The 26,188-nt window shown below is 39.8% G+C and overlaps 1 long non-coding RNA gene across 1 annotated transcript; it reads right to left on the bottom strand.

Moving 5' to 3' along the window:
* Positions 1-22,463: 22,463 nt before the first annotated feature.
* Positions 22,464-23,640, bottom strand: LOC309512481. The gene is made up of 3 exons (XR_014211052.1): positions 23,578-23,640; positions 23,004-23,078; positions 22,464-22,913 (listed from the first exon to the last, which is right to left on the bottom strand). It is a non-coding gene; the product is annotated as an uncharacterized lncRNA (long non-coding RNA).
* Positions 23,641-26,188: the final 2,548 nt, after the last annotated feature.

Raw genomic sequence — 26,188 nt, 5'->3', positions numbered from 1 at the left:
CTGAATAAGCTCTCTACGAACTTGAGCGATGTGAAAGTGGAAAGTGAGTCGCTCGAGACGAGTCGCCAGCTGAGGAAAGTGAGTCGCTCGCTGTGTGAGGAGAGTGAGTCGCCAGCTGAGGAAAGTGAGTCGCTCGCTGTGTGAGGAGACTGAGTCGCTCGCTGTGTGAGGAGAGTGAGTCGCTCGCTGTGTGAGGAGGGTGAGTCGCTCGCTGAGGAAAGTGAGTCGCTCGCTGTGTGAGGAGGGTGAGTCGCTCGCTGAGGAAAGTGAGTCGCTCGCTGTGTGAGGAGGGTGAGTCGCTCGCTGTGAGGAAAGTGAGTCGCTCGCTGTGTGAGGAGAGTACGTAACGTTATACAGATCCACCGCTGGCATATCAGTGGGAAAGTGAGTAGCTAGGGGCTATAGTATAGTGACTTCCCACGACAAATCATTAGTCCTATTTTTGGACCTTCCGGCCCGCCATACACTACGTCCATATTTTTTTACAGATGGTTCAAACAGCACGGGACACACACAGCACTGCGCGCTGTCAAAACTCCAGAGAGAGAGAGAGAGAGGCCCCGCCCCGGCCTTTGGACCAGGAAACCGTGTTCTCGGAGAGTGGTTACGTCACGATTAAGCCGAATAGTTCCAGAGGTTGCTAAGCAACGTGCCAGCCAACAACAAACAGACAGCCAACAACAAACAGACAGCATCGTCTTACTGAAACACAGTTTACATTATTTACACAGTTGAACGTTATAGTGATACAAACAATAGGAAACACATTGAACACACATTCAATTACACTGAACGGTCGATTTGTTACCTGAGAGAAGCGGCCGCTGCAGCATGACAGACGCGGCTATGGCTATGAACACGACAGGTAACGTAACATTAATACAAATCAAAAGACAAGTTACCATTTAATGATACAGGCTTTATTACAGACGTTACATAATCTTATCTTATCCCTCTGATGGTCTTTGTTTGTGTTGACACTCGTTGAAATTAGCTAGGACATTGTCAGTCAGTGTTTCTGTGAAAACAAGCATCATTTATCGGGGTTAAGACCTTTAAGCACAAAAACATCAAAAGTTATAAAGTTTTATTTAGCAAGCATGTAACCACTGATATCATAGATGGAAAAGACCATGTTCTAGGGTGATTTAACATGATTTACCACATTCTAACATGATTTACCATAGTTTATCATGGTTTACCATAATTGACCCTGTTCTAGCATGATTTACCATGATATACCACATTCTAGCATGATTTACCATGGTTTACCATGATTGACCATGGTCTAGCATGATTTACCATGATATACCACATTCTAGCATGATTTACCATAGTTTACCATGATTTACCATGTTCTAGCGTGATTCATTCTAACATGATTTACCATAGTTTGTCATGATTTACCATGTTATACCACATTCTAACATGATTTACCATAGTTTGTCATGATTTATCATGATTTACCCTGTTCTAGGATGATTTACCATGATATACCACATTCTAGCATGATTTACCATAGTTTGTCATGATTTACCATGTTTCTAGCGTGATTTACCATGATATACCACATTCTAACATGATTTACCATAGTTTGTCATGATTTATCATGATTTACCCTGTTCTAGCGTGATTTACCATGATATACCACATTCTAGCATGATTTACCATGATATACCACATTCTAGCATGATTTACCACAGTTTGTCATGATTTACCATGTTTCTAGCGTGATTTACACAAACATACACAAACAAATATGTTTTCAATGTTTTTGGGATATGTTATTGTAAAATTTGTACCAACCAATAGTAAAAGCAGTAGCCTATACCAACTATTGCACCATGCTGTCACTAAACTCAATAAAATAGCCTAGTGTTTAGTTTGGCTACCAAATGTTCTGACAATCACAAACATGAACTTAAATGCAAAACCTACTAATTATTAGCTGTGTCAATGTCAGCCTGTTTCCTGATTTTATGTGTAAACCTCACACTGGTTGATTCCTCGCCTGATCTACACAGGTGTGTTTAGTCATAAGCAGTTCAGTCTCTCATGCTGTTGTGTGTTTTCCAGGAGCCTTTGACTCTCTTTATAAAGTTGGAAAGAAACTGGCATCGAAACCCCATGGCACTGTCCATGAAGGAATCCGGAAATCAGATGGCACTCAAGTATGTTGCTCTTCTGGATACAGCAAACTCTTTGCCTCTTGTTTCCTTCTGTCTCTCGAGTCCTGACAAAAACATCAGTGTTTTCAGTTTTGACCAAAACATGTTTTAAAAAAGATTGTAGATAATCATGTAAGCAACAAAGATGAGTCAGTTCACTTACGTTTGCAAATATTTTCTTTATTTTTTAGGTGATCATCAAATATGTGAAGGAGCGGCAGTTTGATTTCGACGTAAGTTGACACGATTTTATTCTTTATGAAAATTACTATTAAGAATTATTTCAAAGCCTTGAAGCATCAGTTGTAAAGTACATGTAAAGTTCATTGTTTTCTAACCCACTCTTTAGTCAGGAGGTTTCAGGTTAGGAGTCAACTAACCTTTTGTCAATCTCTTCTTTCAGGTTGGGGATTCCAAACCTTATTGTCGAGAGGCAACTATAATGCGGATGGTGGAACATAGCGACCATGTCGTGAAGTTACATGATTGGTTTGGCATGGAAGATCACGACATCTTAATCATGGAACATCCAGGTGTCAGCGTAACCTTGTGTGATTTCATCAAAGAAAACAGAGGTCGTCTGACTGAAGCAGAAGCAAAACACATCATGCAGAATCTCATCGCTGCGTTTCAGCACTGCAGGGAACAGGGTGTTTGTTACGAACACATCAGCCTGAGAAAAGTACTCATCGACCCATTCACCAGGGAGATCAAGTTAGCCGGCTTTTACAGAGCACTGGCCATCAGAGAACCAAGTGAGCTTGCTTTTTGAGCACAAGTCACTGATTTATTATGCACAGGATATGGAAATAAGGTTTTATTACTGAAAACTGAAAACGTACTCCTTACAATAGGTGATTTTGAGTCAAAAGCAGAGAGGAGAGTTCACGCTTTAATGCGAACAAATGAAGTCTTATACAGAGCGCTGAAGGGAATGGTCGAAGGAGAACGTCTTCTGAAACTTTGGCTTCGTAGGGAAAGATCACAGTTGTCCAAAGGTGAGACCAAAAACAAGAACGAAATGGAAATAGCATTGCTTGAAAACATGTAAAGCTCTTACACAAGTGACAGTAAAATTACCTTGATGACAAATAAGCAAAGTGTAAAACACAGCGGATTGACAGTGAATGTTTAGCCATTAATAAATGTTCATGGGCATCAAGAGAATGCCATAGTAACAGCAACATTACCTCACATAAACTACATATCTCAAAATCAAGCAGGACTAATCATCTCTCTTCTGAAAACGTTTACAGAATGCCTGGATCTACTTCAGAACCTTCGTGACAGAGAGTCAAGGATCTACTTAATGAACATTCTAGATCATGACTGGTTTAAAGAAACACCAGAGCCAGAAGCGATCGAGTCCGACCCGACAGAAGGTGAGTCTCTAGTTATTACCTCTCTGATTCATGTCCGCTTCAGCCTGATGTTTCTGATGTTAGGCAACATGCAGAGAGTAAACATGCAACTTTCCCGAAGGATTGGATCGCAGCAGCAGGGCCGTGTAAATAACTGTGGGACACATGGGGGTGTGCGATATCACAATATTCGATCGTGGACGATTAAAATGTCTCCACGATCTGCTTTTGAAGAAATGTCGTAGTATCGTGTTACTGCGCACATTCTATCAGCTGCAGTTCTGTTACATTCACATCACATGCTGTATATACACTCACGGGACACTCCCATTCACAAAAGTTGCCAGTTATCATGTCAAACAACGCTTGGATACTTGACTAAGATATCTTTCTAGTCTTATCGTGCTAATACTGTCAAATACACACAAGCTTCACATAAACACAGTTGGTTATGTCTAAAGTGAAAGCAAATATCTGAGAGAAAATCGAGTGCGTGTCATATGCATGTATATTAGACGCGTACCGATCTTAAAGTGACAGTAGCCCAATACTAAACACACTGCCGCTTGTCCTTAAAGGGCCCCTATAATTCTACTTTAAAGGCTCCTAATGTTGTTCGGAGTCTCCTACAACAGGATTAATAGACACAGTTTTAGGTAATACAGTTTTAGGTAATAGGACACACTCTGGGGACACCAAAGACTTTTGAAAAGGCCATTATACCCCTTTAAATTATACTATACTTAGTGTGTATTAAATTTGCAAAGATTTGTATGTATTATAGTGGGTACACACCAAAAGATAATCGGGCTGACTTTGGGCCGATTTCCCCCCTTCCGACAATCCTAGCTGTGTCCCGATTATCTTGATGGTTCTACAGATTATCTTATCAGATTTTCCCTTGGTGTGAGTGAGGTGTGTTAAGAGTGTCCGAACCTGATCGGAAGAACGTCGGAGCCGCTCCGATCGCGAATCGTAAATATTCAGCATGTTTAATATTTACGATCAGAAATCCTGATGTGTGGGGGGGCCGTGGAGGACAACCGCGCGCACGCTCTGGAGATTATCACGTGAAACGAAACAATATCCAATCAGAAAGCGAGATGATGGAAGACGGAAGCATAACAAACACAGTCATGGCGCAGCACACAGTGAAACTGATGTGGACAGCAGAGACGGAGGATCAGCTTGTTGATTTGTGGCAACAGCACGAATGTTCATACAACGTGTTCTGTGAAAACCTTTCCAAACACTATCATCGCAATTTCTTCCTGCATGTCGTCCGCCTTGCTTCTCTCGTGAGATTTAGCGAGATTTCCTGTGTTCACAGTCGAGACTCTGGTTTAACATCTGTTGGTGTGTGCTGTCTTTGTCACATCATGGCACACACACACTATAGGAGCAAAGCGCTTAAATCTAGGATTTTTTGTCCTCATGTTTGTGTTCTATCACATTTTGTAAAAAATATTTTGGTGTGTACCCAGCATTACATGTATTATTTTGAAACAACTTCAAGTATATTAAGTGTATTTCAAGATATTTTAATATATTTTAATCAATTAAACTGTGCTAAAATGGAATCACTTCAAGTACATTTAGTACATTTAAGTGTATTTCTTTACAGTTCATTAAACATATACTTTCATATGTCTTAAACTACAGTTATAATATATTTGAAGCTTAATTTTAATGTTCCTCAAGAACTGCGATGGAGCTCTAGACGCTTTTTTGCATCGACTTTGATGTCCGACCATTTCTTTTTATTTCGGCCGCGGTCGAGGTTGTGAGGCTGCAGCATTAACGGCGTCTGCAACCTTTTGCCACTCAAGTGCCTTTTTGGCATTAGTAATCAACTCCAAACAACAGTTTACTCCTCTTTTCCAACTCTCCAACGATCATTTCTACTTCGCATTGAGTGAAGTTACGTTTCTTGGTTTTCCTCTCTGTGTTTGCCATGATTTCACAATCGATGAATATTAACTTGTGGGCGTCTCACGGACTATTTATGGGCAACTGTGGGCGCGACATGAAGCCGTAAAAGCTGCGCTACATTTAGAATTGATTGTGATTTATTAAGGGAAAACAGCGTACGATGTGCGTGCGCACGGTTTTATAAATCCGAATATTTCTGTGCGTACGCACGTCCTATGTTTCATCCGTACGCCACTTCTGACGCAAATCCTACGCAAAGTTTTATAAATGAGGCCCCTGGTCTTTACACTGGCTCCCAGTTAGATTTAGGATTGATTTTAATTGATTTCTTCTATGTAAAGCACTTTGAATTGCCATTGTGTATGAAATGTGCTATATAAATAAACTTGCCTTGCCTAGTCCTCTAAAGAGACTTTAGATTTAGACTTCTAAATCTAATCACATTGAAGTAACATATACACACACGCACAGCATATATCTGATAAACGGAAGCTCTGAGTGAGGCGCGAGGCGAGCTCATTATCATAAGAACCAATCACAACCGTTCAACGGCTCTGGAACCAATCAGGACTAGTCACGTGTGTTATGCTGTTGTTTGAATTTAAATAAGTACAAACTTTTTTAAACATCTTTAGAAAATGTATCTACGATGCATTTCAAATATTATGATGTTAAAATCCTTGTGGGAATTTCAGTAGTACAAGCGTATCATGTAATGGACAACAGTCTTTTAAGTAGCCTTTACAAGTAGCCTTTACAAGTAGCCTTTACAAGTAGCCTTTACAAGTAGCCTTTACAAGTAGCCTTTACAAGTAGCCTTTACAAGTAGCCTTTACAAGTAGCCTTTACAAGTAGCCTTTACAAGTAGCCTGCAAACAAGTAAAAGTGAACAACATTAATTTTAGGTTTGCTTATTGCAATGCTTAATAATAGTTGACAAATGTTTCTAATACATTATATAAATGATGAATACATAAATATTTTAAATATATTGCAGTAGGCTAATAAGGTACATATATTTGTAAATAAGGTACATATATTTTAAACACACTAAAAGCTAATCATTTTGCTACGTTCATAGTTCATACACAAAGTACTCATAAAATGTACTTTAAGTAAGAGCAACAGAAGTATGTTTTCTTTAAATACACTAAAACTTCACTAAAAGTATGCTTGTTTTTAGCATATTTCTTAAAAGCGTGACTAAGCGTATATTTATTACCAATGTACTTCTAGTGCACTTGTTAGAAATATGTTAAAAGTATGCTTGTGTTTAGCATACCAGACCTCCCATAAGGACCAGAAAAATGACCTTGGGGGTCTTTCAAGTACAAGCGTTTTGCGAATCCTGCATTGAACTCCGAGATTTGAGAAGCAGTCGTCAGTGAAATAAAGGGAACACAGCAAAAGTTTAGGATTATACTGCTGTGATACCGTGGTAAAGATGAACTTTAACCTCTGATTCTTCACATGCTCGTCCTTGGGCGGTGAAAAGAAACTGGCTTTACCTTCACATTGTAGAGCACAGCGCCGTCTTCTCCACATGATGCTGTCCAGTGTCCACTTCAAGTTTTCCCTGCGCGCGCAATAAGTGGACAGCTAATATGCTAATGTCTCGTCTTGACATCACAACGAAACCGCTTTGGATTCGTTTTTAAAAATGATTCATTTAACTGAATCAGAGTCGACTCTTACTTTTGAAAGACGTGATTTTCTAGGTGTGATTTTTCTTTCTTGAGAGAAATTAACATGTATCTACTGTACCTAATACGGATCCAATCTGAATCAAGATCGGAATAAAACCACAAGAATTTAATTGAAATTGTAAAATTTGTATCAACCAATAGTAAAAGCAGTAGCCTATACTAACTATTGCATCATGCTGTCACCAAACTCAATAAAATAGTGTTTAGTTTGGCTACCAATTGTTCGGACAATCACAGTAGCCTACACTTATTGTTTGTGAGTGTCTTAGTTAATACCACTCTTATTCATTTATTTTTCCTCAGGCGACATGCAGTTTGAAGCAATGGATAACAGCAGCGCCGCTGGTCATCAAACACCTGAAGAAGAGCCGACTCCAGCCACAGATGCGCTTGAGCCAATGGTGGATTACGCTCAACCATCGACCAGCGCTAATGCGTTATCACTGGAGTCTCCACAAACAGCCGGACAGGAGCCGACTCCTTTTACTGCTTTTTGCCTCTCTAATTCATGCCTGTTTCAGCCTGGTGTTTGTGATGTTAATTTGACTGTTACCTCAGACTACATGCAGTTTGAAGGAACAGATAGCAGCAGCAGCAGCAGCAGCAGCACTCTACCATCGACCAGCGCTGATACGTTATCTGAGATCGAGCCGACAGGTAACTGTCTGAGGACATTAATACTAACCCTAACTCACATGTATGCAGAAATAACGGTGGGACACGATTACTGGGGGACTTCTCACTCAACTCAAACTTGATAACAGTGTGAATGAGAACATAAGAATGCAGATTTGTTATTTTAACTGAAATTAGGACCGTTGTTGCTTAGGACATTGTCGGGCAGTGTTTCTATCATGTTTTGACAATCACAATAGCCTACACTTATTGTTTGGGATGCCACACTGGTTGGTTCCTCGCCTGATCTACACAGGTGTGTTTAGTCATAAGCAGTTCAGTCTCTCATGCTGTTGTGTGTTTTCCAGAACCCTTTGACTCTCTTTATGAACTGGGAAAGAAACTGGCATCGAAACCCCATGGCATTGTCCATGAAGGAATCCGGAAATCAGATGGCACTCAAGTATGTTGCTCTTCTGGATACAGCAAACTCTTTGCCTCTTGTTTCCTTCTGTCTCTCGAGTCCTGACAAAAACATCAGTGTTTACTAGGGGTGGCACGGTTCACAAAACCCACGGTTCGGTTCGTATCACGGTTTTAGGGTCACGGTTTTCGGTTCTGTACGGTTCTTGTTGTTGTTTTTTCTTTTAATCTTTAACACTCCAAAAATTTACTTCAGCATATGATATATAGCTGAATTATCTAATTATTAATTAATTTATTTCATAAATGGGGTGTGTTTGCAAAACGCAGCTTCTCATTTCCCGTGGGCTGTGTCGGACAGTTATTTGTCACCACTTTTTGCCAGGGTTGATATTATGTCCCAGCCCCTATTTTTTACAGTCTATGGTCCCAGCACGGATGTACCAATACAAATAAATAAAACATTTCCAGTTAACTAGCAAAGTATTCGTTTCGTTCGTTTGTTAAATAAGAAGCAATCTAGCGCTGAAATGTGTTTTTTTTAATCAAGTGATCAAAGTGCTCGTTGCCGTTGCGATCAGTGGCGCTGATACAGTGTTCTCGTGGCTCGCGCACACACCGCAGCGGCCGCACATTCTTCACTCAGACGCGCGCTTCAGTCCGTTGAGGAGACTCTAGGCTACTCTATTCGTTCCGATGAAATCACAAAACAAAATTCATACAAATCTGTCCCTGCTTGATATACAACCGCTGATAAACATAATCGGTTTTGATGAAAAAGAAAAATATATACGAGTGCAGATTAGAACTCAGAACCTTTGACACGCTTGGCAAGTTCTGCCACTGGACCATTAAAGTACATACCGGTACGTGGAACAGTCGATCTATGTAGCCTATTTATTCACGTGAAAAAAACAACATATAGCCTAGTGGAGTTGATCTCATTAAATGTCTAAGTAAACCCAGTGTACTATTTAAATCGATTGCTGGACATTGTAATGTTATTCTACATTTGTCTGATTTATGATTTAGCATTGTATTAGCAGTAGCACGGGCACAAGGCTACATTGCGCATGCGTCGAACCGTGCGAACCGCGCGACGCACACACGCACCGAACCGAGACAAGCGAACCGAACGGTTCGGATGTTTTTTCATGTACCGTGCCACCCCTAGTGTTTACAGTTTTGACCAAAACATGTTTTAAAAAAGATTGTAGATTATCATGTAAACAACAAAGATGAGTCAGTTCACTTACGTTTACAAATATTTTCTTTATTTTTTAGGTGATCATCAAACTTGTTGAGGAGCGGCAGTTTGATTTCGACGTAAGTTGACACGATTTTATTCTTTATGAAAATTTCTATTACTAGTGCAAAATGCCTGTGCAAAATTAGTTTTTGTGTGTGTTTTTAGTAATTGTTGGTTTGGTGTGTTTGAGTGCTCATTGTTACAATTACACAGCAAAAGTTCAGTGACATATTTATTTGTGCATGGTAGAAAGCAAATACTGATACTGACATAATGACATACAATAAATGTGGAAAATTGAACTACACGATTCAGGGAGCAGGATACACAGTGAACTCCGAGCTACTTAAGCTCCACTGCTTTCTTCGACCCTCTCTGTCTCTGGTCCTGGGCTGTGCTCCCTCAGTGTGTGTGTGAGAGGGGGAGTGGCCAGCTGTGCTCACTCAGTGTGTGTGTGAGAGGGGGAGTGGCCAGCTGTGCTCACTCAGTGTGTGTGTGAGAGGGGGAGTGGCCAGCTGTGCTCACTCATTAGCCGCGTTTCCACTGTCGGGCCAGTGTGAGCCAGGGCTATAAACGGGCCGTGCCGGGCTAATAGCACTGGGCCTGCGTTTCCACTGTCGGGCCAGAAGCTCCACAGCGCTTCACTAAAACACGCCCGTAACACGCCTCTCTGGAACAACGTCACACTAACTCATTCACCAACAAATGGAAGTTTTATCAGAAAACTAATCAGAAATCACTGGAAACAGCGTTGAAAACAAACATGATAAAAGCGGCCGTTTGCTGGCATTTTTGTGGTTTACTTGAATATTTAAAACCCAAGCATCGATGTTTTACCACAGGTTTACAATAAAAAGTGATACATTGATCATAATGAATTAATTTATGTCAAAATTGCACATTAGTCACTCAGAAATAAATTTCCGTTAGGTCTATTTCACAAAAGAAAGAGGACACACTTACTACTTCAGTCGCGTCTGTTACTGTTTATCTGGTAGCCTAGTTACAGGTATTTACACCACATTTAGAAAGAATGATAATTTCTACAAATATATGCCACCAAAAATACGACCTGAGGAGCTTTAGCACTCTCTCGACTCCCATACAGATATTTTCAGTCAGAGAAACAGAGGAAGCTCCCGAAAAAAAAGTTGCTTTATTTTATGATAGTCCGGTATAAAGAGACGTCTTGAGACGTAGGCTACTGACAGTCAGATAAAATAAAAACATGACTGTGATAGCCTTTATGATTGGTCTGATTTCTTCAAGCTTTCACTATGTTTTTTTACTATGCGTATCTTCAAGCATTTACTATGTTTACTATGGTAATGGTTAGCGCGCATAGTCTTTTGCATCACAAACACAAGGCATTCAAACATGAACGCGAGTTAAGTTATTTTAAAAGTCTTTAATGCTGACAGAATCATCCGGCGCTGCCGTCTCCCGACTCAGGTGAACTCCGCCTCTGTTAGTAACCACTCCTCTAGCCCGAGCTGGCCCGCTCTGGCCCAAGGTATTCGACGGGCCAGAGATCCTGGCCGTTGGCCCCGAGTAAGCCGCGATCAATGAGATGAGAGGGGAGTGGCCAGCTGTGCTCACTCAGTGTGTGTGTGAGAGGGGGAGTGGTCAGCGGCTAGAGCGGCAAAAGCCAGTGTGTGCTTCTTTTACCGATATATATATTTACTTATATATTTTGCATTTCTAATCCAAACAACTTCAAACATGGCACTGCACTTACTCGTGCCCGTAGCAAGACACCTGTCAAGTTTGAAATCCATCGGACTAACGGTTCGAGAGATATGCGAATAATACACACACCACAGGGTTTCCGTTGTCCGGTAATTGCCGGACATTGGCCGAAAAAAAAATGAAATGTCCGACAAAATTAAATCTCTCCGGTCAAATTGTCCGATTAAAATTACCTAATAATCCCGCCCCCCTAACACAATCTGAATTTGAGAATAAGCCTAAAATGTATAAAACAAAAATACACCAACCTTTGGCTATATTATAAAGGAACAGGCTCTACCGTTTGAAAGTTATTAAACAACATCGCATGCTGCATTTCAAATAAAGCGCACGCCTAAAACGGCTGTAATATAGACCTAAACAACGAACGAATGAGTGAGACGTTTCAAATATGGCCAGGCCCAGGCAGACTAGCCGTAAAAGCTTTTTTCAGAGGCCAGACGCGACGGACGATGGTGAATCAGGAACGCCTGAAGCCTCAGATGTCCAGACAGCTCCACCACCACCGGAGAAAAAGCAGAATCGGATCAAGACGAAGCAGCGAAGTCGCCTTGCGGAGAACAAGGTTACGCGGCTTATGCTCATTGCAAGTTGTGGAGAGACACTAGCCGCGTTTCCATTAGGCTACCCTTCAAATTGCGCAAATTGAAATTGCGAATTAAAAATACGCACAATGGAAACACGTTAATTTCGCAAAAACTCCCGTTTATCGCAAGAACGTTTTTTATGCTCGTATGAGGTGGTTTTTCAGGCAATTCGAAAAAGGAATATTTCGCAAAACTGCAATGGAAACAGTTTTTGCGCATTTGCAGTCACCTGACTTAGAAGACGCGGTGTGTTTGAGGTCCATGTATAGCTACGCAAATAATAATAATTTTATATTATTTTATTATATTATAACATTTAATAAGCTATATTTAGAAGACGCTTTTATGCAAAAAAGGAACAAAGCTGAGTGTGGAGCGCGCACTGCATGGCACGGAGGCGCGGGCGTGACCACTTGCATTTTCCTATTAACAGTGGAAACAACTTAAAATACTCTATCATTTCTGGTCATACAGAAAATAATAATACATTATTCTCAACTACTTTTATTTGTGTAAACTCACAATAACAAGAAAACGTTGTGCTTTTGTAAAATAAAATAAAACAATCAGACGCACTTTCATGATCTCCATAAACTGGAGCGTGAGAACTGAAACAAAATATAGCCTATGTAGGCTAAAGCTTGAAATGTCCACTTTAAAACGAACAAATTCGAATCGAAAGCTAATACCTTCTGATTATGTACCTAATCCGTATGAAAGGTGCATTTCTCTCTAAAAGCGCATCTGCTTAACAGCGGAGATGGAGATGTGATTTTAGCCAACACTTAGAAAACAATAGTTTATTCATAATATTAATGGCTCTTCTCATTCAGCACTGCGGGAAAACATCAATTCCAGGTTCTAATTTGGCCTTTGAAAACCAGTAAAATCGACATGTTTTCCATATTAATTTGTGAATATTTTAAATGTTTAATAAAGGAGCAAAAAGTCATAAACAAAAATCAGAAAATGCGTCGGTATTTACTTTTTTGCGCAGCAGTTGGTGTAGCCAGTTCAAATAAAAATTTTGGTGTTCAACTTTGCGTTTTAAAAAGACAACAACCGTTCATTTTTCGTTTTTCAATTACGGGTTAAAAAAGGAAAAACGAATGGACAAAAGTAGCCTACATGGATCGTTTGGACAGAATACGAGACAGAGTTCTTTATTAAATTCATAAAAGAAACAATAATTAGCCTATAGGAATACTGGATTCTAAATCTCAAATAAATGCCACAATCAAAACCTCGGAGCAGAAATGAGGGCGAAACACCCAGAAACTCTTTATGTGTCGTTCGCAGTACAAGGGTCTTTCCCTGCCATTAATGCTTGGATAACACACGCCACGTCTCCTTCCATTAATCATAATAATAAATGTCTAATGCGGTGGCTGTGATATTATATAAACCAACGTCTGTTGCCGTGATTTTTTTAAATGACTTATCGTGAGAGAAAAAAGGACGTTTTAGTCGCATATAACATCGGTTAATGGAAACGCCGTAATTTCGCAATAGTTTTTTATCGATATTTAGATAATAGCGCAAAACATTTGCGCAAATCTGTAATGGAAATGCGGCTATTTACACCGCGAGATATTCAGATATTTTATGTGGGGAAGGGGGATTGGTTTGTTAAACTATGAATGTGAAACCATAGTAAAAACAATTGGCGTTGATTGACGCCAATCGGACGTTCATGTTTTTTTTCCGTCTATTTGAAAGTTAGGCTAATAAACATGTTGCTTTCTATACGGCCTGATTATGTCATTTTTTTAAGTTACATAGCCTGCCTCCAGTTTTCCTCAACTTGACTAATTAAGAGGCAATATTTGACCGGCATATCATCAACATGTCCGGAAAACGAAATCTCTGCCGGTCACTTTGACCGGCACCATTTTTTTCTAGCGGAAACTCTGGCACACACACACGCGTTCCCATAATGTATAGATAGATATAATATACAGAACAGCGTAGGTGACTTACAAATTCAGTTAACATCCACAAATGAATAAGCGTGACAATTCAGCGAGCGGGCTACACAGTGAACTGCTACGCTTGAGCAAACAGTTTGTGAATAGGTTACTACAAATGATGGCCGTGAATAAAATATAATATTCAGAAGTAAACAGTTTAGCTGACGGTGTTTATGTCAGAATGTTTATTTTTAAACCACAACCTTCTTGGGGCTTCTTTGACCAATATATTTAAGGATGTCTTTAGCATTTCTAATCCAAACAACGTCAAACTTGGCACTGCACTTACTCGTGCCCGTAGCGAGACACCTGTCAAGTTTGAAATCCATCCATTTCGCTCACTCTTTAGTCAGGAGGTTTGAGGTTAGGAGTCAACTAACCTTTTGTCAATCTCTTCTTTCAGGTTGGGGAATCCAAACCTTATTGTCGAGAGGCAACTATAATGCGGATGGTGGAACATAGCGACCATGTTGTGAAGTTACATGATTGGTTTGGCATGGAAGATCACGACATCCTAATCATGGAACATCCAGGTGTCAGCGTAACCTTGTGTGATTTCATCAAAGAAAACAGAGGTCGTCTGACTGAAGCAGAAGCAAAAGACATCATGCAGAATCTCATCACTGCATTTCAGCACTGCAGGGAACAGGGTGTTTGTTACGAACACATCAGCCTGAGAAAAGTACTCATCGACCCATTCACCAGGGAGATCAAGTTAGCTGGCTTTCACAGAGGACTGGCCATCAGAGAACCAAGTGAGCTTGCTTTTTGAGCACAAGTCACTGATTTATTATGCACAGGATATGGAAATACGTTTTTTTTACTGAAAACTTACTCCTTACAATAGGCGATTGTGAATCAAAAGCAGAGAGGAGAGTTCACGCTTTAATGGGAACAAATGAAGTCTTATACAGAGCGCTGAATGGGATGGTCGAAGGAGAAGGTCTTCTGAAAGTTCTTCGGAAAAATACAGACTTGTCCAAAGGTGAGACCAAGAACGAAATGGAAAACGCATTGCTTGAAAACATGTAAAGCTCTTAAACAAGTAACAGTAAAATTACCTTGATGACAAATAAGCAAAGTGTAAAACACAGCGGATTGACAGTGAATGTTTAGCCATTAATAAATGTTCATGGGCATCAAGAGAATGCCATAGTAACAGCAACATTACCTCACATAAACTACATATCTCAAAATCAAGCAGGACTAATCATCTCTCTTCTGAAAACTTTTACAGAATGCCTGGATCTACTTCAGAACCTTCGTGACAGAGAGTCAAGGATCTACTTAATGAACATTCTAGATCATGACTGGTTTAAAGAAACACCAGAGCCAGAAGCGATCGAGTCCGAGCCGACAGAAGGTGAGTCTGGATGGGCCAGTTAAAATAAGCCCAAAAAACGGGTTCCCCTTCATTTCCGTTTCAGCGCTTTTCTGCGCACTGAGGACAGCGACTCAGTAGCCTACCTGAACTGATGCGCAATTAGCATCGCTAAAAAAAAAAAATTCCTTAGAGGAATTTTTTTTTGTGGTTTTTTTAATACAATTGCAATTTCATTTCATTTATTGTTTAATAAAATTATAGGCCTATTATTTTTAGTTTATTAACAGCAACAACACTCGGGGAGACAGTTATCCTGGAGGTAAATATCCTGATCGCTAATGGGTAATTTAGACCTTCATCATTACCTCAGGGCTGAACATAAAATTCTGCAGGAAACACTCCTAGCGAGAAACGATCAACCTCCCCCGCTGTCATTTATAAGGCTAGTGAGGTATTGATCTTGACAGCAGATGCTCTTTGTGTTGGAAGAAGGATCTGTAAAAGCTTTGAGAAAAACAAATATGGGAAACGTAATGTTCTGCAACCGTCACGTTGATTAAAATGATAAAGTGGCGGATTTAAATATGGGTAAACTGAAACCTCTTGGTCCAGTTTCAAAAGTCTGAAGAAGCTTCCTTTTGTAGACGTATTCCAGCTTTAACAGACAGTGCCAAAGTGTTTGCGAAATGTATTGTTATAATTGATTTTAAACCGCATTAAAGTGCAGAACTTTGGCATAATATGCCAATATTGGCATATAATGTCTAGTTTGTGTCCACCGTGGTACATGATGTTATAAGAAGTAAAGAAACTTCCAATCAATCTAAAGCATCATGGAACCGTTTTAAGGTCGAAGGACGAAAATTGTAATGATAATGATAACTATAAAGTTTAATAATTATCCTAGGTAAGTCCACACCACAAATATGACAGAGGAACAATATAATTGGAATCACTTTCAGAATTATGTTTTTTCTGCTAATGAATGATAAACACATTGACCCGCCAATCAGAATCTATTCTCTTTATAAAGAGCTTGATTTAAAGAGGCAGAAGACATAATGTTACTGGTGTTGAGGCTAATATAGTTTTTGTTATAGTTATCGTTCTTGGTGTAAACGGAGCTTAAATCTATTAAATGTTCCAAAATGTGTGTCCTTTCAGTCTAAAGCTTGACTTATTTAATAGTTTGAGATCATTATTCTGGAATATCACTGCCGTTTCTCATCCAGTCCATCTCTCGACAGACACGGAATGGCGAGCCACGCACATCTGGACTAACATCATCAACGACCTTCAGACGCAGGTGGAGGTGAAGAGGAGACGCCACAATCTGAAAATCTACCATGACTGCTTTCTGGGGTCCGAGGCCGTGGACGTGGTCCTGGCTCACATCATTCAGAGCAAAGTCTGTGGGGATGCCGAAGTGCCCCGTTCCAAAGCGGTTCGCCTCTGCCAGGCCTTCATGGAGGCCAAGGTCTTTGAAGCGGTGAACACTAAAATGTTCAGGAAAGAAAAGAGGCAAGCGAAGTTTGAGGACAGCACCTGTAGTCTATACAGGTTCTAAACAGGCCGACTCCCAGCACATCAAGCTCGGAGAACATTGAGAGCATACAGAGGAACACTTACAGCCCACCCAGGCAGAATTTTCACCGGAGGAAAGGCGATATATGCGCCTGCCACTGCGTTATATGCACCGGCCACTCGACCAGTCACGGATATATGCGCCGGCCACTCGACCAGTCACGGATATATGCGCCTGCCACTGCGTTATAGGCGCCGGCCACTCGACCAGTCACGGATATATGCGCCTGCCACTGCGTTATATGCGCCGGCCACTCGACCAGTCACGGATATATGCGCCGGCCACTCGACCAGTCACGGATATATGCGCCGGCCACTCGAACTTACACAATATGTAAGGTTTAAAAAAACAAACAAATGCAGCGCGAGTCTCGTGGCTCTATTAGCATCGCGCCGGCCACTACCAGCCACACGATCTCTCACTCTTTACATCTGTCAGACACTCCTATTGATACACAAAAGCACACATACAGTGCAATACATATCTTATTTACCTATTTCTCATCTTATCGGTTTTTTTATTTGCTCTTTTTACCCGTATGGGAGCGCGCTCGTGGCTAAGCGAAGCGTCGCACCAGCCACACGATCTCTCGCTGTTTATGGCCACTACCAGCCACACGATCTCTCAATGTTTACATCTTTCAGACACTCCTAATGATACACGAGAGCACAAAGACAGTGCAATACAGATCTTATTTACCTATTTCTCAACTAAATCTTATTTTTTATTCGCTCTTTTTACCCGTATATGGGAGTGCACGCTCGTGGCTCTATAGCATCGCGCCGGCCACTACCAGCCACACGATCTCACTGTTTACATCTATCAGACACTCCTATTGATACACAAAAGCACACATACAGTGCAATACATATCTTATTTACCTATTTCTCATCTTATCGTTTTTTTTATTTGCTCTTTTTACCCGTATGGGAGCGGCAGTGGCAGGCGCATATATCCGTGACTGGTCGAGTGGCCGGCGCATATAACGCAGTGGCAGGCGCATATATCCGTGACTGGTCGAGTGGCCGGCGCATATTTAGAGTGTCCCAGTCATGAGTCACACCCTATGGCGTTATTTTTTTTGTCAAAAGTTATGAGCGTGTAAGACATGCTCACGAGCACATTATGTTATTTCACACGCGCAAAAATGAACCTTCAGCTGGCATGATAAAAGTACTCGCGCACAAATTCAACAACCGAGAGGTGTACAGGTAGCTGCAAGCGAGCGCCTGGCATACTCTCATAGGTTAACTCTGCTTGTACAGTGGAATCCTGCTCGCGCGCAGCGGGCTTCTGCTCGCGGAGTGCTGTTTTGCTCGCGCAGTGGATTTCTGCTCGCTCAGCTGATTTCTGCTCGCTCGAGTCTACATGACTTTTGACAATTTGGGGGCGGAAACCAAGGAGGGCACTGACCCTCTTATTAGGAAATCCTAACCCCGCCCACCTTCTGACGCAGCGCGCGTCACTCAGCTCGCTCTGCTACTCCAGCTATCTCTGTGTATATTTTAGACAACGAAATATGTGATAAAACACCATACTAACTATTTTCGTTTTCATTTAAAGAAATCTTAAACATGATAGCCACACAAATGTGGTTCAGGCAACGCGTATTGATTATATTCACTGCACATAACGTTTGCCTATTTATAAAAAAAAACAAAATATAAAACACAAACCTGCCTCTTTTCGTTTTAAATATAATATAAAACCATTAAACATTTTAATATGGTCCAGGCAATATGTGCATTTGTACCAAACAACAGATTTTGCAGTAAACAACAATTTTTTACACACAATTATTACAATTTAAAATGACAAAACTCAACCCAGTCTCTTTTTGTTAAATTTCAGTTTTTATCAATAATAGCCATAATATTTTTTAAAAAGCGCTGACTTTGTATGTTTGACTGAATTGTTTGCTTTATTTGTATAGCTTCTTATAAAAGGTATAAGAAGCTATACAAATAAAGCAAACAATTCAGTCAAACATACAAAGTCAGCGCTCTAATCTAACCATACAACGGTAAAGATAAATAGCTTATATGTATAGCTTTATTTGTATAGCTTCTTATACCTTTTACTTATACTTTTATAATGGCTAATATTGATAAAAACAGAAATTTAACAAAAAGAGACTGGGTTGAGTTTTGTCATTTTAAATTGTAATAATTGTATGTAAAAATTTTAAAAACTGTAATGTTGTTTACTGCAAAATCTGTTGTTTGGTACAAATGCACATATTGCCTGGACCATATTAAAATGTTTAATGGTTTTATATTATATTTAAAACGAGGCAGGTTTGTGTTTTATATTTTGTTTTTTTTATAAATAGGCAAACGTTATGTGCAGTGAATATAATCAATACGCGTTGCCTGAACCACATTTGTGTGGCTATCATGTTTAAGATTTCTTTAAATGAAAACGAAAATAGTTAGTATGGTGTTTTATCACATATTTCGTTGTCTAAAATATACACAGAGATAGCTGGAGTAGCAGAGCGAGCTGAGTGACGCGCGCTGCGTCAGAAGGTGGGCGGGGTTAGGATTTCCTAATAAGAGGGTCAGTGCCCTCCTTGGTTTCCGCCCCCAAATTGTCAAAAGTCATGTAGACTCGAGCGAGCAGAAATCAGCTGAGCGAGCAGAAATCCACTGCGCGAGCAAAACAGCACTCCGCGAGCAGAAGCCCGCTGCGCGCGAGCAGGATTCCACTGTACAAGCAGAGTTAACCTATGAGAGTATGCCAGGCGCTCGCTTGCAGCTACCTGTACACCTCTCGGTTGTTGAATTTGTGCGCGAGTACTTTTATCATGCCAGCTGAAGGTTCATTTTTGCGCGTGTGAAATAACATAATGTGCTCGTGAGCATGTCTTACACGCTCATAACTTTTGACAAAAAAATAACGCCATAGTGGCCGGCGCAATGCTAATAGAGCCACGAGCGTGCACTCCCATATACGGGTAAAAAGAGCGAATAAAAAATAAGATTTAGTTGAGAAATAGGTAAATAAGATCTGTATTGCACTGTCTTTGTGCTCTCGTGTATAATTAGGAGTGTCTGAAAGATGTAAACAGTGAGAGATCGTGTGGCTGGTAGTGGCCGGTGCGATGCTAATAGAGCCACGAGCGCGCACTCCCATATACGGGTAAAAAGAGTGAATAAAAAATAAGATTTAGTTGAGAAATAGGTAAATAAGATCTGTATTGCACTGTCTTTGTACTCTCGTGTATAATTAGGAGTGTCTGAAAGATGTAAACAGTGAGAGATCGTGTGGCTGGTAGTGGCCATAAACAGCGAGAGATCGTGTGGCTGGTGCGACGCTTCGCTTAGCCACGAGCGCGCTCCCATACGGGTAAAAAGAGCAAATAAAAAAACCGATAAGATGAGAAATAGGTAAATAAGATATGTATTGCACTGTATGTGTGCTTTTGTGTATCATTAGGAGTGTCTGATGGATGTAAACAGTGAGAGATTGTGTGGCTGGTATGGCCGGCGCGATGCTAATAGAGCCAAGAGCGCGCGCTCCCATACGGGTAAAAAGAGCGAAAAGAATATAAGATTTAGATGAGAAATAGGTAAATAAGATATGTATTGCACTGTATGTGTGCTTTTGTGTATCAATAGGAGTGCCTGATAGATGTAAACAGTGAGAGATCGTGTGGCTGGTAGTGGCCGGCGCGATACTAATAGGGCCACGAGACTCGCGCTGCATTTGTTTTTTTGTTTTTTAAACCTTACATATTGTGTAAGTTCGAGTGGCCGGCGCATATATCCGTGACTGGTCGAGTGGCCGGCGCATATAACGCAGTGGCAGGCGCATATATCCGTGACTGGTCGAGTGGCAGCTCCCCCTGCCACGCAAAGATTTTACCCCTACAGCTATTTTCTTTAATCTTCATAAATCGCAACGGAGAAACTGTGTCTAAAGTGCTGGAAAAGAGAAAGTTAAAAGTTTCTGTCGCAATATCTAGTTCTTCTAAGCTATCCGGGATGCTGTGATGATGAAACTGATTAGGAAGATTATTAATAAAGCAATCTTTAGTGGCAGAAGTGATACGTCTAACATATTTGTAACACGGAGTCGGCTTTGTAGCCTTGGCTAAATGAAGTTTACACGAGACTAGATAATGATCTGAGATGTCATCGCTCTGCTGCAGAATTTCAACAGCATCAACATCTATTCCGTATGATAATATTAGATCTAGAGTATGATTACGACAATGAGTGGGTCCTGACACGTGTTGTCTCCAATAGAGTTAAGAATGTCTTTAAATGCCAATCCCAATGCATCTTTTTCATTATCCACATGTGTATTAAAATCACCAACAATTAGTACTTTATCTGCAGCCAGTACTAACTCTGATAGAAAGTCAGCAAATTCTTTGATAAAGTCTGTATGGTGGCCTGGTGGCCTGTATACAGTAGCCAGCACAAATCTCAAACGTGATTTATCATTTACACTATATGTTGCTAAATTAAGCACCAACACTTCAAAATAATTATATTTAACTAGACTTCTTAGTAATTCTGAAAATATTACTATAAATTACACCAACACCTCCTCCTTTGCCTTTCAGACGAGGTTCATGTTTATTACAGTAATCTTGCGGGGTTGACTCATTTAAAGTAATGTAATCATTTGGTTTTAGCCAGGTTTCTGTCAAACACAGCACATCTAGATTATAGTCTGTAATCATATCATTAACAATAAGTGCTTTTGAAGTAAGGGATCTAATATTCAGCAACCCGAGCTTTATCATTTGCTGATTTGTATTATATCCGTTTTTTATTTGATGAACATCAATTACATTTTTACCCTTAGATGGGTTTGGAAGTTTAATGTCCTAATTCGGGGAACAGACACGGTCTCTATATGATGATAGCTAGGTGAAAGAGGCTCTATGTGTCGGGATTTATCTGACCTTGGTGACGTGAGACGGCTAGCAGACGGTCGGTTTAGCCAGTCGGTCTGCTTCCTGACCTGAGCCCCAGATTGTCATGTTTGTGCTCTAAGACTATGTGCCATATTACTAGAGAGAAGAGCAGCACCATCCCAGGATGATAGAATTGTGAAACCATGATATTGTTACTGTGAAGTAAAATTGAGATTTTGGTCATATCACCCATCCATATTCTTTGCTAGATAGCAGAAAAGGTTCCCACAGTTTTTCATACAGTATGGATTTTTTAATAGTGTTCACCACAAGTAATATTGTGTCCGCTCAATTGTGCTCTTTCTTGCAAGAAAATGATATCTATGAAAAATTTCAGTCAGGATTCCCCTTGTGAAAAAAAAGTATGCTAAGTATACTTGCAGCCAGACTAATTGTCAGTATACTTCAAGTGTGTTAATAATTAGTTAACTTGAAGTGTGCTATTTTGGATACATTTTTTTTGTACTAAGTGTATTTTAGTTATAATTAAATTATACTAAAGTATAACTTTAAGTGTATTTAGTGTACTTTTTGATGCTAAATTGAGACAATTTTAAGTATACTTAGTACACTTTAAGTACATGCGTATTTTCATGCTTGATTAGTGATATTAAAGCGTACTTTTTTGTATTACAAGTACATTACAAATTAATTAAGAGTGTCTTCCAAACAAACAAGAAATATACCATAAATATATTATTTTTGAGTAAAAATATACTTTCTTCCCCAAAGCTGAATGCACTTGTCAGGGTCATTACAATAAATATGTGACTTGAATCAACAGGGTTAATAAATGGTTGTTGAGTATTCTCATGAAACAAGATAGAGTAGAGGCTTCGACCCGGAAACAGTATTAAGGTGCAGTAAAATTATCTGTTGTTCTGTGAATGTTCACTGGTGAATTCCAGTCATTTCAATAAGAATCCACATGATCAGCAATTTCGTTTGTGGTCAAATGTCACTATGGGACCAAGTTGGTCACTGGAATTCGCTAGATTTGACCAACAGAAAGCAGCTTGAAAGTGACTCCTGTGTGAGCTGTGCTTCATACATTACGCCGCTACACTGCTGACAATGGTCAATGGACTTTTTTGCCCGTGTAATTTCACAAAATTAATCAATAATAAAATCCTCACAAGGGACATGTTACAGGAATCATACTTAAAGAGTTAGAAAAGTGAAAAGGTAAAGGAGATTCGTTTTCCGTTTATTTTTCCTCTTTTCTGGTGGATGGTCTAGGCACTTCAGTGATTTTCAGGTCTACAGGAGGATTTTTATTCTTGTTCAATCTTGTATTTCAGCTTACTGAGATCCCTGCAAAGTACAAAATGTACAGTTAGTAAGGTTATTAAAGTGATAGTTGTGAAATTTAAATAATTTCCTCAGCCTTGTGACGTTCCAAACCTGTTTGACTTTCTGTCTGTGGAACCCAAAAGCAAATCTCAGGCATAATGCAACCCCTGTCACCATTCAATTTCACTGCATGAAACACAAGCAGAACAAAATTGTGTAAATCATTCATTAAACCATTCTTATGTACACTTGTCTAGTTCAATTCAATGCAACAATTTATGTAAAAATGGTTAAGCTCCAAAAATGTCCCAGAAAAGATCCTAAAAATAATCAATGAGTTCACAACTCATGTGTTATGGGTTGTGTTGTAAGTCTTCTGAAGCCATATAGCTTTTTCCTTTTTTTTTTTTTTTTTGTCGAAAAAGACTAAACTTGAAGTTGTAATTCAGAGTTAAAATGTCTTACATTCAAATGCAAATGATAAAGATATAAGAAAAAATGCATAGCATTATTGGCACCAAACCTGTGATTAACATAACATTGACATACAGTAACATTAATGATATTTGAGAGCATGAGGGAAGATTTTCAAAGAATAACTGATTAAAAAACACAAGTACACAGTCAAACAATACAATTTCACACGGAGAAAATTCATAGTAATAAGGTAATATAGGTAACTTACTGTAATTCAATGTTGCCACTGAAATGTTCAGATTATTTTAGAAATGTACTGGTAGTTCTGGGGAAACAAAAGAACAAAGCTTTCCTGTAGCTCAGTGGTAAGAGCATTGCGTTAACAACGCAAGGTTGTGGGTTCGATCCCAGGGGATTGCACATACCTATGTATAAATGTATAGGATAATGCAATGTAAGTCGCTTTGGATAAAAGCGTCTGCCAAATGCATAAATGTAAAGCTGATTATTCACAACATAATATTTATTGACCAGTAAATGGCTTTAAAATGGTATTCGAGAGGATGAGGACACCTGTAGTAACGTTAAGTTAGGCTAACGTTAAACAAAAACAGACCAAACTATATTAACCTGCTTTTGTTATTCATAACAAATGCCAATGACGACAACAGGAATCAGCTAAATTATAGGCTATATCAGCAATTTGAAGACACAGTTGTACAGAATATGTTGAATTGAATGACTAAATCAATCTAAGACAAGTCAGTAATTTCCATTTGTTCATTGACGCCCGTGAAGAGACGACTCGACGCCCGTGAAGAGACGACTCGACGCCCGTGAAGAGGCGACTCGACGCCCGTGAAGAGACGACTCGACGTCCGTGAAGGGACAACTCGACGCCTGTGTATATTTCTGAAATGCACTTTCTGTAAAGCTGCTTTGAGACAATGTATTGTGAAAAGCGCTATACAAATAAATTTGAATTGAATTGAATTAATTGACTACATTATAACCAGAAATAAGTATATAAATGGCTGCTAGAGAAAGAAAGACAGAGAGACAGAAAGAGAGAGAAAGAAAGACAGAAAGAGAGAGGGGGCAGAGAGAAAGAAAGAGAGAGAGAAAGAAAGAGAGACAGAGAGTGCAGAGAGAGAGAGTGCAGACAGAGAGAGAGCAGAAAGAGACAGAGAGAGTGCAGAAAGAGAGACAGAGAGAGTGCAGAAAGAGAGAGAGAGAGAGAGTGCAGAAAGAGAGAGTGCAGAAAGAGAGAGACAGAGAGAGAGTGCAGAAAGAGAGAGACAGAGAGAGAGGGCAGAAAGAGAGAGAGAGAGAGTGCAGAAAGAGAGAGAGAGAGTGCAGAAAGAGAGAGAGAGACAGAGAGAGAGGGCAGAAAGAGAGAGAGAGAGAGTGCAGAAAGAGAGAGAGAGACAGAGAGAGAGGGCAGAGATGAGGTTAGTCAGTATAGGCCTGTGTAGTTTCCTCATTCGCTGTGACCTAGGCCTATCCCGGCACTGGACGGCCAATTTCACATGTATTTTTGTGTATTCTCAAAATACTAAATACTGTATTTGTATTTAAATATTTTTTTTCACACAGTATTTTGTATTTGTTTTTTAAATACATTTCCATGTTTTTTTCTTCTTCTTTTTTTTAAATACATTTTTGCTGACTTTCTATCAGAGTTAGTTCTGGCTGCAGATAAAGCCCTAATTGTTGGTGATTTTCACTAGTTCACACTTACAAATAAGTTAGATAGAATAAATGCGTATTTGGCGTGCTGTCCGAGGAGAGGGCTCCGGGCTCGGTATTCGGCCCGAACCCAGAGTACTCCCCCCGTATTCCTGGCTGTAAAAGATTAAGCCAAGAGTGAGGAGTCGGGGTGGTGGAGGGATGCTGGAAAACTGTCAAGGAATATTAGGTGAGTTGACAGTGTGGATATATATATACTTCTTGTCATGCTGATTAGGGTAGACATAATTGTTTGATGACGAGTAGATTGGATTGATTATTTGAACGTGCTCCTCCCGAACTCTGTTTATAAAACATAATTTAATACACACATAGATAATGAAAAAGATGCATTGGGATTGGCATTTAAAGACATTCTGAACTCTACTGGAGTTAGACAACACGTGTCACGACCGACTCATTGTCATAATCATAAATAACAAAAAATGCATTTTTTAAATGTATTATAACGAATTATTTAAGAAAATATATATTAAGATTTTCAACCTTGTAGGTTCTTTTTTCCTGTGTAAAAAATCTCATATTATGTATGCAAACCCATGATATATATATATATACACACACATCATAACATCAGTAACTCGACAGCTCTAGAACGTGTTTCCTCAGTGTGTGTAATGTCTGCACAGAGGAGACGGGCAGCTGTGAGAAGATTCACCTTTGGAGAAAACTGTTGATTTTATACTCGAAAAATGTAAGTATCATTAATATTACAAATTAATATTACCCCAGAATGAATTGCATTGCTATCCCACCCCAAAACATACAATAATAACGACGATAAATGCTGACCAATACTTACAGTTTTTTTCGATTGCTAAACGACAGTGAGCACAACTGGAGCTACATGTGCAAAACTCTAACTACAGACTGCACTACCAACAGTCACCTGAGCTAAACAGTTCACATCACCTGCAAAACTCATTCCAAGCAACACAACTCTTAACACATGGCTCAAAACAGGCTCAGTGCAGCCAAACACTATGCACAACCCTCACTGAGATAACACACACTGTCACTCAGAAGAACACACTAAAAGGAAAAACACTAGCATCAAACACCAATACAGAAAATACAAACTTTTCATCTTTACAGTTTGAACAATTTCAGTGACTTCATACAAAGTAATA

This window comes from Leuciscus leuciscus, assembly GCF_965113295.1.
Source record: "Leuciscus leuciscus genome assembly, chromosome: 13".
Classification (NCBI taxonomy): domain Eukaryota; kingdom Metazoa; phylum Chordata; class Actinopteri; order Cypriniformes; family Leuciscidae; genus Leuciscus; species Leuciscus leuciscus.
This window is presented reverse-complemented; position numbering and strand designations above follow the sequence as displayed.